This window comes from Haliotis cracherodii, unplaced genomic scaffold (genome assembly GCF_022045235.1).
Source record: "Haliotis cracherodii isolate W230 unplaced genomic scaffold, xgHalCrac1.p SCAF_6, whole genome shotgun sequence".
Classification (NCBI taxonomy): Eukaryota; Metazoa; Mollusca; class Gastropoda; order Lepetellida; family Haliotidae; genus Haliotis; species Haliotis cracherodii.
Genome location: NW_027266319.1, coordinates 60,426,120 through 60,441,892, shown reverse-complemented (window position 1 = coordinate 60,441,892; position 15,773 = coordinate 60,426,120).

Genomic DNA, 15,773 nt, shown 5'->3' with positions numbered 1-15,773 from the left:
TGTTTTGTTGTGGGAGTGGCTGGTGTTCTGTTGTGCTTGGTGTTGTTTGATACTCTTTTGTGTCATTTTAAGGCACGTCTTGAAAGTTGAAATCATTTCGCAAAAACGAGATGTGCAAAGAGGTAGAAATGGCCTTGGGTGCCCTTAAGAATGTGCGTTTGGAGGTTGGAGGTTGAAAAAAGACTCTTTTTTTTCAGCCTAGTTTGGCTCGTTTGTGGTTATATTGACCTAAACTTGTCTTAGCTAGGGTTAGGGTCAAAAATGGAGCTAACGGGTATGGTTAGGACTAACCCGAGGGGATTAAGGGGTTAGCTAGGGTTAGGTGGATTTGGCTTTTTTTTGGATGTTTGGGTGGTTTTTTGGTGGTCACTCGGCATAGTTGGGACGTTGCAGAGCGTTGGTGGTGTTTTGGATGTCTGCACTTCCCCGTTGTCGTGCGCGCGGGTCCGTTTAGTGGTGTTTTTTCAGCGTTTTGTTTGCGCTGCAACTAGGGTTAGATGGTGCAATTTAGTTTTTGTCAATCTTATTTAATTATTGGGGGATTTGTTATTGTTTACTGTGATTGCTATGATCTTTGTGCGCTGTGTGTTTTGTTGTGGGAGTGGTTTGTGTTGTGTTGTGCTTGATTTTGTTTGGTACTCTTTTATATCAATTTGAGGCATGTCTTCAAAAATGAAATCATTTCGTGAGAACGAGATGTGGAAAGAGGTAGGAATGGCCTTGGGTGCCCCTATGAGTGTGCATTTGTAGGTTGAAGGTTGAAAAAAGACTTTTTTTCACCCTAGTTTGCCTCGTTTGGGGTCATTTGCACCTAAACTTGTCTTAGCTAGGGTTGGAGTCGAAAATCGAGCTAACAGGTATGGTTAGGGCTAACCCTAGGGGATTAAGGGGTTAGCTAGGGTTAGGTGGATTTGGCTTTTCTTTGGATGTTTCGGTGCAAATTTGGAGGTCGCTCGGCAAGGTTGGGACGTTGCAGAGCGTTGGTGGTGTTTTTGATGTCTGCAGTTCCCCGTTGTCGTGCGCGCGCTTCCTTTTTGAAGCGTTTTTTCAGAGTTTTGTTTGCGCCGCAACTAGGGTTAAATAGTGCAATTTAGTTTTTGTCAATCTTATTTAATTATTTGGGGATTTGTTATTGTTTATTGTGATTGCTATGGTCTTTGTGTGCTGTTTGTTTTGTTGTGGGAGTGGTTTGTGTTCTGTTGTGCTTGGTTTTGTTTGGTACTCTTTTGTGTCATTTTAAGTCACGTCTTGAAAGGTGAAATCATTTCGTAAGAACGAGATGTGGAAAGAGGTAGAAATGGCCTTGGGTGCCCCTAGGAGTGTGCGTTTGGAGGTTGGAGGTTGAAAAAAGACGTTTTTTTTCACCCTAGTTTGGCTCATTTGTGGTTATGTTTTACTTAAATTGGTCTTAGCTAGGGTTAGAGTTGAAAATGGAGCTAACGGGTATGGTTAGGGCTAACCCTAGGGGATTAAGGGGTTAGCTAGGGTTAGGTGGATTTGGCTTTTTTTTTGGATGTTTTGATGGATGTTAGGGTTAGCCCTAACCATATCCTTTAGCTCCATTTTTGACTCTAATCCTAGCTAAGACAAGTTTAGGTCAAAATGACACCAAACGAGCCAAACTAGGCTGAAAAAACGTCTTTTTTCAACCTCCAACCTCCAAACGCACACTCCTAGGGGCACCCAAGGCCATTCCTACCTCTTTCCACATCTCGTTCTTACGAAATGATTTCACCTTTTTGAGACGTGCCTTAAAATGATATAAAAGAGTACCAAACAAAACCAAGCACAACAGAACACAAACCACTCCCACAACAAAACAAACAGCGCACAAAGACCATAGCAATCACAGTAAACAATAACAAATCCCCCAATAATTAAATAAGATTGACAAAAACTAAATTGCACTATTTAACCCTAGTTGCAGCGCAAACAAAACGCTGAAAAAAACGCCACTAAATGGCCTCGCACGCACGACAACGGGGAACTGCAGACATCAAAAACACCACCAACGCTCTGCAACGGCCCGACCTTGCCGAGCGACCTCCAAATTTGCACCGAAACATCCAAAAAAATGCCAAATCCACCTAACCCTAGCTAACCCCTTAATCCCCTAGGGTTAGTCCTAACCATACCCGTAAGCTCCATTTTCGACTCTAACCCTAGGTAAGACAAGTTTAGGTCAAAATAACCCCAAACGAGCCAAACTAGGCTGAAAAAAACGTCTTTTTTCAACCTCCAAACTCCAACCTCCAAACGCACACTCTTGGGAGCACCAAAGGCAATTTCTACCTCTTTCCACATCTCGTTCTTACGAAATGATTTCACCTTCCAAGACGTGCCTTAAAATGACACAAAAGAGTACCAAACAAAATCAAGCACAACAGAACACAAACCACTCCCACAACAAAACAAACAGCGCACAAAGACCATAGCAATCACAATAAACAATAACCAATCCCCCAATAATTAAATAAGATTGACAAAAACTAAATTGCACTATTTAACCCTAGTTGCAGCGCAAACAAAACGCTGAAAAACGCCACAAAACGGGAGCGTGCACGCACGACAACGGGGAACTGCAGACATCAAAAACACCACCAACGCTCTGCAACGTCCCGACCTTGCCGAGCGACCTCCAAATTTCCACCCAAACATAAAAAAACAAAAACAAATCCACCTAACCCTAGCTAACCCCTTAATCCCCTAGGGTTAGACATAACCATACCAATCAGCTCGATTTTCGACTCTAACCCTAGCTAAGACAAGTTTAGGTCAAAATGACCACAAACGAGCCAAACTAGGGTGAAAAAAACGTTCTTTTTCAACCTCCAACCTCCAAACGCAAACTCCTAGGGGCAACCAAGGCCATTTCTACCTCTTTCCACATCTCGTTCTTACGAAATGATTTCACCTTTCAACACGTGCCTTAAAATGACACAAAAGAGTATCAAACAAAACCAAGCACAACAGAACACAAACCACTCCCACAACAAAACAAACAGCGCACAAAGACCATAGCAATCACAGTAAACAATAACAAATCCCCCAATAATTAAATAAGATTGACAAAAACTAATTTGCACCATCTAACCCTAGTTGCAGCGCAAACAAAACGCTGAAAAAACGCCACAAAACGGGAGCGTGCACGCACGACAACGGGGAACTGCAGACATCAAAAACACCACCAACGCTCTGCAACGTCCTGACCTTGCCGAGCGACCTCCAAAATTCCACCGAAACATCCAAAAAAAATGCAACATCAAACTAACCCTAGCTAACCCCTTAATCCCCTAGGGTTAGCCCTAACCATACCCGTTAGCTCCATTTTCAACTCTAATCCTAGCTAAGACCAGTTTAGGTCAAAATGACCCCAAACGAGCCAAAGTAGGCTGAAAAAAACGTCTTTTTTCAACCTCCAACCTCCATCCTCCAACCTCCAACTTCCATACGCACACTCCTAGGGGCACCCAAGGCCATTTCTACCTCTTTCCACATCTCGTTCTTACGAAATAATTTCACCTTTCAAGACGTGCCTTAAAATGACACAAAAGAGTATCAAACAAAATCAAGCACAACACAACACAAACCACTCCCACAATAAAACAAACAGCGCACAAAGACCATAGCAATCACAGCAAACAATAACAAATCCCCCAATAATTAAATAAGATTGACAAAAACTAAATTGCACTATTTAACCCTAGTTGCAGCGCAAACGAAACGCTGAAAAATCAGCACTAAACGGACCCGCACGCACGACAACGGGGAACTGCAGACATCAAAAACACCACCAACGCTCTGCAACGTCCGGACCTTGCTGAGCGATCTCCAAAAATCCACCGAAACATCCAAAAAAAAGCAAAATCCACCTAACCCTAGCAAACCCCTTAATCCCCTCGGGTTAGCCCTAACCATACCCGTTAGCTCCATTTTCGACTCTAATCCTAGCTAAGACCAGTTTAGGTCAAAATGACACCAAACGAGCCAAACTAGGCTGAAAAAACGTCTTTTTTCAACCTCCAACCTCCAAACGCACACTCCTAGGGGCACCCAAGGCCGTTTCTACCTCTTTCCACATCTCGTTCTTACGAAATGATTTCACCTTTCAAGACGTGACTTAAAATGACACAAAAGAGTACCAAACAAAACCAAGCACAACAGAACACAAAACACACAACAAAACAAACAGCGCACAAAGACCATAGCAATCACAGTAAACAATAACAAATGCCCCAATAATTAAATAAGATTGACAAAAATAAATTGCACCATTTAACCCTAGTTGCAGCGCAAACAAAACGCTGAAAAAACGCAACAAAACGGACGCGCGCGCACGACAACGGGGAACTGCAGACATCAAAAACACCACCAACGCTCTGCAACGTCCCGACCTTGCCGAGCGACCTCCAAAAATCCATCGAAACATAAAAAAAAATGCTAAATCGAGCTAACCCCTTAATCCCCTAGAGTTAGCCCTCACCATACCCGTTAGCTCCATTTTCGACTCTAACCCTAGCTAAGACCAGTTTAGGTCAAAATGACACCAAACGAGCCAAAGTAGGCTGAAAAAAACGTCTTTTTTCAACCTCCAACCTCCAAACGCACACTCCTAGGGGCACCCAAGGCCGTTTCTACCTCTTTCCACATCTCGTTTTTGCGAAATGATTTCAACTTTCAAGACGTGCCTTAAAATGACACAAAAGAGTATCAAACAACACCAAGCACAACAGAACACCAACCACTCCCACAACAAAACAAACATTGCACAAAGATCACAGCAATCACAGTTAACAATAACAAATCCCCAAATAATTATATAAGATTGACAAAAAACTAAATTGCTCCATCTAACCCTAGTTGCTGCGAAAACAAATAACGGGGAACTGCAGACATCAAAATCATTACCGTCACTGTCAATGTATCAGATATATGCCCCCTCCAGGCTAATTACCGTCACTGTCAGTGTATCAGATGTATGGCTCCTCCAGGCTAATTACCGTCACTGTCATTGTATCCTATGTATGTCTCCTCCAGGCTAACTACCGTCACTGTCATTGTATCAGATGTATGTCTTCTCCAGGATAACTACCGTCACTGTCCATGTATCAGATGCATGTCTTCTCCAGGCTAACTACCGTCAGTTTCAATGTATCAGATGTATGTCTCCTCCAGGCTAACTACCGTCACTGTCATTGTATCCTATGTATGTCTCCTCCAGGCTAACTACCGTCAATGTCAATGTATCAGATGTATGGCTCTTCCAGGTTACCTACCGTCATCGTCAATGTATCAGGTGTATGGCTCCTCCGGGCTAAATACCGTCACTGTCCATGTATCAGATGTATGTCTCCTCCAGGCTAACTACCGTCAATGTCAATGTATCAGATGTATGGCTCCACCAGAATAAATACCGTCAAAGTCAATGTATCAGATGTATGCCCCCTCCAGGCTAACTACCGTCAGTGTCAATGTATCAGATGTATGGCTCCTCCAGGCTAACTACCGTCAATGTGAATGTATCAGATGTATGGCTCCTCCAGGCTAACTACCGTCACTGTCAATGTATCAGATGTATGTCTCCTCAAGGCTAACTACCGTCACTGTCAATGTATCAGATGTATGGCTCCTCCAGGCTAACTACGTCACTATGAATGTATCAGATGTATGACTCCTCCAGGCTAACTACCGTCACTGTCAATGTATCCTATTTATGGCTCCTCCAGGCTAATTACCGTCACTGTGAATGTATCAGATGTATGCTTCATCCAGGCTAACTACCGTCACTGTCAATGTATCAGATGTATGTCTCCTCCAGGCTAACTACCGACACTGTCAATGTATCAGATGTATGGCTCCTCCAGGCTAATTAACTTCACTGTCAATGTATCAGATGTATGGCTCCTCCAGGCTAACTACCTTCACTGTCAATGTATCAGATGTATGGCTCCTCCAGGCTAACTACATGTACCTTCACTGTCAATGTATCAGATGTATGGCTCCTCCAGGCTAACTACCGTCACTATGAATGTATCAGATGTATGGCTCCTCCAGGCTAACTACCTTCACTGTCCATGTATCAGATGCATGTCTTCTCCAGGATAACTACCGTCAGTTTCAATGTATCAGATGTATGTCTCCTCCGGGCTAACTACCGTCACTGTGCATGTATCAGATGTATGGCTCCTCCAGGCTAATAACCGTCAATGTCAATGTATCAGATGTATGGCTCTTCCAGGTTACCTACCGTCATCGTCAATGTATCAGGTGTACGGCTCCTCCTGGCTAAATACCGTCACTGTCTATGTATCAGATGTATGGCTCCTCCAGGCTAACTACCGTCAATGTCAATGTATCAGATGTATGGCTCCACCAGAATAAATACCGTCAAAGTCAATGTATCAGATGTATGGCTCCTCCAGGCTAACTACCGTCACTTTCTATGTATCCTATTTATGGCTCCTCCAGGCTAATTACCGTCACTGTCAATGTATCAGATGTATGGCTCCTCCAGGCTAACTACCGTCACTGTCCATGTATCAGATGTATGTCTCCTCCAGGCTAACTACCGTCAATGTCAATGTATCAGATGTATGGCTCCACCAGAATAAATACCGTCAAAGTCAATGTATCAGATGTATGCCCCCTCCAGGCTAACTACCGTCAGTGTCAATGTATCAGATGTATGGCTCCTCCAGGCTAACTACCGTCAATGTGAATGTATCAGATGTATGGCTCCTCCAGGCTAACTACCGTCACTGTCAATGTATCAGATGTATGTCTCCTCAAGGCTAACTACCGTCACTGTCAATGTATCAGATGTATGGCTCCTCCAGGCTAACTACGTCACTATGAATGTATCAGATGTATGACTCCTCCAGGCTAACTACCGTCACTGTCAATGTATCCTATTTATGGCTCCTCCAGGCTAATTACCGTCACTGTGAATGTATCAGATGTATGCTTCATCCAGGCTAACTACCGTCACTGTCAATGTATCAGATGTATGTCTCCTCCAGGCTAACTACCGACACTGTCAATGTATCAGATGTATGGCTCCTCCAGGCTAATTAACTTCACTGTCAATGTATCAGATGTATGGCTCCTCCAGGCTAACTACATGTACCTTCACTGTCAATGTATCAGATGTATGGCTCCTCCAGGCTAACTACCGTCACTATGAATGTATCAGATGTATGGCTCCTCCAGGCTAACTACCTTCACTGTCCATGTATCAGATGCATGTCTTCTCCAGGATAACTACCGTCAGTTTCAATGTATCAGATGTATGTCTCCTCCGGGCTAACTACCGTCACTGTGCATGTATCAGATGTATGGCTCCTCCAGGCTAATAACCGTCAATGTCAATGTATCAGATGTATGGCTCTTCCAGGTTACCTACCGTCATCGTCAATGTATCAGGTGTACGGCTCCTCCTGGCTAAATACCGTCACTGTCTATGTATCAGATGTATGGCTCCTCCAGGCTAACTACCGTCAATGTCAATGTATCAGATGTATGGCTCCACCAGAATAAATACCGTCAAAGTCAATGTATCAGATGTATGGCTCCTCCAGGCTAACTACCGTCACTTTCTATGTATCCTATTTATGGCTCCTCCAGGCTAATTACCGTCACTGTCAATGTATCAGATGTATGGCTCCTCCAGGCTAACTACCGTCACTGTCCATGTATCAGATGTATGTCTTCTCCAGGCTAACTACCGTCACTGTCCATGTATCAGATGTATATCTTCTCCAGGCTAACTACTGTCAGTGTCAATGTATCAGATGTTTGTCTCCTCCAGGCTAATTACCGTCACTGTCAATGTATCAGATGTATGGCTCCTCCAGGCTAACTACCCTCACTGTCGATGTATCAGATGTATGGCTCCTCCAGGCTAACTACGTCACTATGAATGTATCAGATGTATGGCTCCTCCAGGCTAACTACCGACACTGTCAATGTATCAGATGTATGTCTCCTCCAGGCTAACTACCGTCACTGTCAATGTATCAGATGTATGGCTCCTCCAGGCTAACTACCGACACTGTCAATGTATCAGATGTATGGCTCCTCCAGGCTAACTACCGTCACTGTCAATGTATCAGATGTATGTCTCCTCCAGGCTAATAACCGTCACTGTCAATGTATCAGATGTATGTCTCCTCCAGGCTAACTACCGTCACTGTCAATGTATCAGATGTATGTCTCCTCCAGGCTAACTACCGACACTGTGAATGTATCAGATGTATGTCTCCTCCAGGCTAACTACCGTCACTGTACATGTATCAGATGTATGGCGACTCCAGGCTAACTAACGTCACTGTCAATGTATCCTCCGCAAATTTGCATATTGATGTGTCTTATTTCAAAGCAATTAAAGAAGATTTTTATTACTTTTCAAATTTTTCATTGCTCAGGAAAGCCTCTATAGAAACTTGCGTAAAAGGCGATTAACAGAATTGGGTGGTCAGGCTCGCTGACTTGGTTGATGCCTGTCATCAATCCCAACTGCGTGGATCGATGCTCATGATCATTATATTAATCACTGGATTGTCTGGTCCAGACTCGATTATTTACAGACCGCCGTCATATAGCTGGAATATTGCTGAGTGCGGCGTTAAACAACAAACCAACCAACCAACCAACTATGGAAGCACGCATATGCAGAATCAGGTCAAAGAAACACCACAACCACTATAGAACATATGAATATTACAGTCGTGGCGGAATCTAGTACTCCTGAACGACAACCCATACAACATTTGAAATTCAAGATTCTCAAACTTAATAGAGCATATCTACAGCAACTACAAAACATTTCATATAAAGAATGAATACTCTCCTCTGTTCACCATTCCCGACGGGGCTTCGCGTAGGTGCAACTGTGGATTTTTCCCACAGTGCCTAACCGTGTAAGGTCAAACTCCGCCATGCGTAGAGTATGTTTAATAAGCAAAGGTGCCTTGCGAAGCTATTGGGGTGCAGTCGGGTTAAATTCTTTTGTCCGTAGATAAAAACTAGAATATAGCTACTCAATGACTACGTAGAATGTCGCCATCGAGACTTTGAGGGGAATGTACTCAAACTCCGTTGATCATCACAGGCGACTGATAGGAAAACTATCATTTTAATGATATTCTATTCGCTTATAGGCGAACCTTTTATTTTGGATAGAAGAAATCTTGTTCGACCGATATCAACAACAATTTTCACACGAAACAATGGAGAGAAATAACATAGTTTTTAGAAATAATTCTCTGTTTTCTTCGCAGCGTGATATATGTAATTGAAAACGATCTGTTCTACACTTGGTTAAAGTCACGCCGAAGACCAAACGTGGGTACAATGTGTGAAGCCCATTTCTGTAACTTAGTGGCTAGGCGAGCACACATATTTACTCAAGACATTTCCAAACCGTGTGTCTACACAGGCTGATGGTTTGGGAGAACCGATAAGGATGTACTTCTTGAAAAGTTTTATCATTTTGGAAATTGTTTAAACCTAGCTTAATCGAACTGGAATGTCACTTTGACAAGATTGTCCAAACTCCAAACTTTTTTCGATGTTGAATGACTGAGCGGAGTGGAAAGTCACTCTTAATAGGTTTATCTAAATGTGCAGACATTCTCTAGGTTGAATTGGTGACCGGCCAAGCACACTCTCGTGCTAATGGTTTTGTCATGATGTTAACCCTTATCATCCAATGACATTACAATGTATTTAAATGACACACATCGAACGTTTCATGGGTTAAAGGAAAGCAGGAGCCCTCAGTATTGACAAGAAGTAAAATTTTAGAAGGGAACATGTCCAGGTCAGTGCTACGTACGCCTGTATGCAGAAAGTTGACAGAAAAAACAAAACTCTCAGTTTGCAATCAGACGTTCAACGATACTGTCAGCGATTTATTTTTATTTTTTTTAGTTTCTCTCAAATTTAAGATACTCTGACAAGGTATTAGTAAATTAAAATTATAAAATCAAAGAAATTAATGTTTTGTAAGCAGAGATGCGTGAACACACACTACTGTACACGACGTTTTCTAACACGTGCTTACTGGGTTTCCTGTCCTTGATATTTACGTTTCAGCAACTAGACTTTTTTTAGGTTTCGTATTCTGATGTTATCAGACTGTATCAAGTCGTTCCCTGTTAGCAGCACTGTGGACTAACAATTAGTCCCGGAAACAATATTAATTAATATATTACAAAATAGAAAAATGTAATCCAAATGGGGCTCAGATCAATGCTTAACTGATGCTTCAGAGTTGAGGCAATCATTCTAGACTAGAGTTGGACTTTTTTTTAATGTATTCTCTAGGGTCTGGAAGACGGATCAGCAACCCTATTTATATCTGAGTATTGTCAGAAGATATACGGCTCCAAACGAGTCTTTAGTTTAGGTTGAATGTACAGAGCCATTCAATAGGCTTATGAGAGACAAATTATCATACAATTAATATTATCTAGGGAGGGGTAACAAATGATTGATCAACCACAGTTTGAATGAAATTATGCAATCACAGGTAATGTAAGCTCAAGGTAAACAATGGTGGGGTAAGAAATTTCATTTTCAAAAGTTGTCTGAAATGTCATCAAAATATTGTCAGACACACTACAAGTTCATTGTCGACACAGTTGCCTCCAATAGCGTGTATCACTTCCAGCTGCCCCAATGCATGCTGTGATACGCCGCCTCATCGATGACGTCAGTCTTCTGATTACGTGGACTGGAATCCGTTGCCACGCGTTTCTCGGGGCCTGCTGCAATTCTTGTCTGTTGACGGGAGGCTGATGGCGTGGTCTAATCTGTCTGTCAAGATGGTCCCACAGATGTTCAATAGGATTCATATCGGGTGAGTGGGCAGGCCAGGGCAAAACGTCAACGTTCTGCTGGTTCCGAGAGTTCCGAGTCAGTCTTGCAGTATGGGGCCTGGCATTGTCGTGTTGAAACAATGTCCCCTGCTGTTGCTTTTGTAAGAACGGAAGCACAACTGGCTGCAACACTTGGTCTCTGTACTGCACAGCGTTCAGGTTTCCCTGTATAATCACCAAATCAGTCTTCTGATCTCCACAATTACCGCCCCACACCATGACACCTCCCCCGCCGAATGGATGGACCTCTCGAATACACGCCGGAGCCAAACGTTCCCCTCTGCGTCGATAAACTCGTTCTTTGTCGTGATTTCGAAACAAGTTAAACCGACTTTCATCAGCAAACAGCACTCGGCGCAAATTTCTCACTTGCCAGCGTCGAACCTGCCTCGCCCATCGTAGTCTCAGGCGTCGATGTTGAGCAGTCAGTACCATTCCTCGGAAAGGACGATACGCTCGGATTCAAGCAGCACGAAGTGTAGCACAACAGAAGAGTCGTTCAGGGTTATAACGGTTTTCTTTAATAACTGTTAACAAATACTTTACAGTACAATACGTTTTTCACCAGGGCGAACGTGGCAGAGACTTGTGAGAAGAGACTGTGGTGATTGTTCAGGCACGACCAGACGCGACAAGAGCTTGTCCCTATGTGTTGTTCTGGGGGGAGCTAGCTTGAATGGTGGTTGTTAGTCGTGGCGGCTGTTAGAGACCTGGGGCTGCTCTCCGGGACTGCTCTGTCGATCTGGTCTTGGTTGGTGTTGCTGGTCCTGTGCCTTCTTGCCTCTCTCTGCGTCCCTCTGCGTCTCTTTGCGTCTCTCCCGTACTTCACTGACGGACCGGCTTATATGTGGATAGCCTGGCTGGCTGAACGTGACCCAACACGCGCTTGCACCACGATTTCGTCAGCCTGAATCACGATTCATCAGTCAGCCGACGACAATTGTCGGTCAGTACATGACAGTTCGGTCACAAAACAGGTCAGTCCTTGATATATCCCCTGATGTGTGGAGGGTGTCCCTCCACATTAACACAGTTCCTGACCACTAGATTACTGGAGAATCAAAGCACCACATTGTCTAACACGGTCGTCAATCAGCCGGAGGCAATTTGTCAGCCAGTAACTGTCTCATCTTGACCATTAGATCACCTGGACAGGAAAACTCTCCAGTATAGCCGGCGGCAACATACAGCCTCTGCCCACACTGAATAGTGTTACATTCGCCCTTTCCACATGAAGACATTTTCCACGTAAAATTTCTTACAACAATCATATAACACATGAGTACCATTTGTATATGTACAATACAACAACAACCGTTGTCCATTACCTTTACAAGAAATTAATACGCATACATAAAATGTAATCACAAAAACATCTTTGCACACCCGGATCTTGGGTGCAAGGACAGCGACGTGTTTGATCGTCTGCCATGCGTTGTGTATATTTTTTTTCAAAGTCAACTTAAAAAGTTCTGTAATACGGTCTTCAGACCGACTGCAGAGATGACACCTCGTTGGGATGTCACTGCTTCTCCGGTTTACTTCCGTCGTGCTTCCGTCAACTAGTGGGAGTTAGTTGACCTCACGATGTCCGATGGTAGCCGTATCCAGCGTCGGGTAGATGCTCCGTATGGCGGGAGTTGGTTCCACCTCTGCTGGATCGTGGTCCCTTCGTCTTAAGAGTGGCGCAGAGGGTAGAGTTCCTCTGTAGGCGTGAACTGCGCTTCCAGTGTCAACTGGCGCCATCTCAAAGCTGGTTGCAGCACAGACATTCCTCCTACTCTTTCCTCGTTTAGCTAGCCAGGGTCTAATATGTCTTACATATAGAAACATCCCTACCAGTATCCCTACTATGATTAAAGCTACTCCTAAGACATACTTCCAACCCGGTGTTTAATCATCTGGTATGATTGTCTGTAAATCATTCAGCTGATCAATCAGATGATTCATAGGAATATTCTTAATACCCTTGAGTTTATCTGGTAGCCTGGTCAAGTTCAATTTTATGGCAGTTTCCATACATAATTGTACCCTGAGCTAACCCCAACAGGCAGAGTAAACCTAGAGGACTCATGTTTTCTCTGAAACATAAGAGAAGAATCATATACCTGATTCTAATGTCCAACCGTACCTACACAATCCTTTCCCAGTCTCCTAGTTTCGCTATCCGCAAATATTCGGCCTGTGCCGGTCACAATGACATCTAGTCGACCCCCGGGAAATATACTACAGTAATCAAGCCATTGCCTGGAGCAACTGTTTCAGATTCTTACCCTTGTCGGAGGGTGAGTTTGCACCAGAGTCCCTAGTTCGGCTCAATTCAGTGGACTCTATCCACATATCCTCCCCGTCGCTATCCGCAACTTCACTTTCCCCAACTGAATCTGTCGCTATCTGCAACTTCAATTTCCACAACTGAACCTGCCGCTATCCGCAACTTTACTTTCCAAAACTGAACCTGTCGCTATCCGCAACTTCACTTTCCCCAACTGAATCTGTCGCTATCCGCAACTTCAATTTCCACAACTGAACCTGTCGCTATCCGCAACTTTACTTTCCAAAACTGAACCTGTCGCTATCCGCAACTTCACTTTCCCCAACTGAATCTGTCGCTATCCGCAACTTCACTTTCCCCAACTGACTCTGTCGCTATCCGCAACTTCACTTTCCCCAACTGACTCTGTCGCTATCCGCAACTTCACTTTCCCCAACTGAATCTGTAGCTATCCGCAACTTTACTTTCCAAAACTGAACCATGGGACTCTACTTGTTTGTCATGCTTTCTGTAAGTTTCGGATGACTTGCTTTCCTATCTTAACTGTACCAGCTACCACTGCTCGGGCTACCAGCTTAATTTATATGGAATGTTGTCTCCTCCTCCTCCTTCCAATCAGTGTCATCATGAGAAGGAGTGTTCAGTGTCTAAACCTCTGTTATGTGTTCCCCTGTGTGCCCCATAGTTCGTCCCATAAGTTCTGACTGTTTAGGCAGTCTTTTCAATCATATCAGTATGTTCTTGTCGCTACCCGCGACCAAATACTGATCATCACCGTTATCATGTCAATACACCCTTGACGCAACCCGCGATCAAGAACTGATCCTCATAACTGGATCCTTTATGTTTTTACAATCCCCAACGATATTAGCATACTTTTGACCGGACCTTGGCCACGTGTATGTCTTAGCATTAATGAATTTCCTGTTGTGTTCACAGTTTCTCTATTCTGTTCTTGATATGACGCTTGTTCTCACGTTTTAAGGTTTCCCTCATCCCTATAATTTGTTTAGCCTATTTAATAAAATCGACTTTCAGTTTCTTATATGCTGCCAATAACTTCCCTAATAATCCGGTATAAACTTAAGCATATCTCTGTACGTGTTTGATCACTTCCACAACTAGTTTTACTTTATCTAGACCAAACATTACGCAGTCTTTGCCAACCCTTAACACATGGCTGGATCCCCTTCAAATGAACGGAATAAATTAGCGATGCCTTGAGCACCTACGACTATTGCCAAGGTTACAATCTGCCTTGCTGCTTGATCATGGTCTTGTAGATACCTATGGATAAAATTGCTAACCGCCCCTGAACTTGACTGGTAGGCTACCAGCTTCACTCTTTCTGTATCTGCATTAATGAGTAGTGCATATTTTTCAATGCTCTTAATCCACTCTTTAAATTTTGTGGGCTCCCCCTCAAATGTTTTAATAACCTGCGCAATTCCCTGCGCACCTAGGGTAGTTGATAGATTGGTGAACTGTCCTGAAATCTGTCCCGCTATTCCTGACAAGAATTCAACTAGTTCCTGGCTAGCCATTACGAGATTGAAATAAGGAGAAGTCTGAGCTACTTACCAACAAGGATTTGGACGTCAGTCTCCACTCGCCTGAGGCTGTTCCTATTTGAGAGGGATCCTGGTCTCGGCACCAAAGAAGAACCCACGCCCGTGCTATATGTAGCACAACAGAAGAGTCGTTCAGGGTTATAGCGGTTTTCTTTAATAACTGTTAACAAATACTTTACAGTACAATACGTTTTTCACCAGGGCGAACGTGGCAGAGACTTGTGAGAAGAGACTGTGGTGATTGTTCAGGCACGACCAGACGCGACAAGAGCTTGTCCCTATGTGTTGTTCTGGTGGGAGCTAGCTTGACTGGTGGTTGTTAGTCGTGGCGGCTGTTAGAGACCTGGGGCTGCTCTCCGGGACTGCTCTGTCGATCTGGTCTTGGTTGGTGTTGCTGGTCCTGTGCCTTCTTGCCTCTCTCTGCGTCCCTCTGCGTCTCTCTGCGTCTCTACCTTACTTTACTGACGGACCGGCTTATATATGGATAGCCCGGCTGGCTGAACGTGACCCAACACGCGCTTGCACCACGATTTCGTCAGCCTGAATCACGATTCATCAGTCAGCCGACGACAATTGTCGGTCAGTACATGACAGTTCGGGACCATTCGGTCACAAAACAGGTCAGTCCTTGATATATCCCCTGATGTGTGGAGGGTGTCCCTCCACATTAACACAGTTCCTGACCACTGGGTTACTGGAGAATCAAAGCACCACTTTGTCTAACACGGTCGTCAATCAGCCGGAGGCAATTTGTCAGCCAGTAACTGTCTCATCTTGACCATTAGATCACCTGGACAGGAAAACTCTCCAGTATAGCCGGCGGCAACATACAGCCTCTGCCCACACTGAATAGTGTTACACGAAGTCGTCGTAGTACTGTACGTTGGCTAATGGGATGTCCCAACTGTTGCTGCCGTCGCCGTCGTAGGGAGGTACCCGACGCATTCAACATCACGTGTCATGTTGTTACCCTGACCAAATCGTATGTAGGGTTGAAAATATTCGAAACCGTTGAAAATGTTCCGAAAATATTCGAGACCGTTGAAA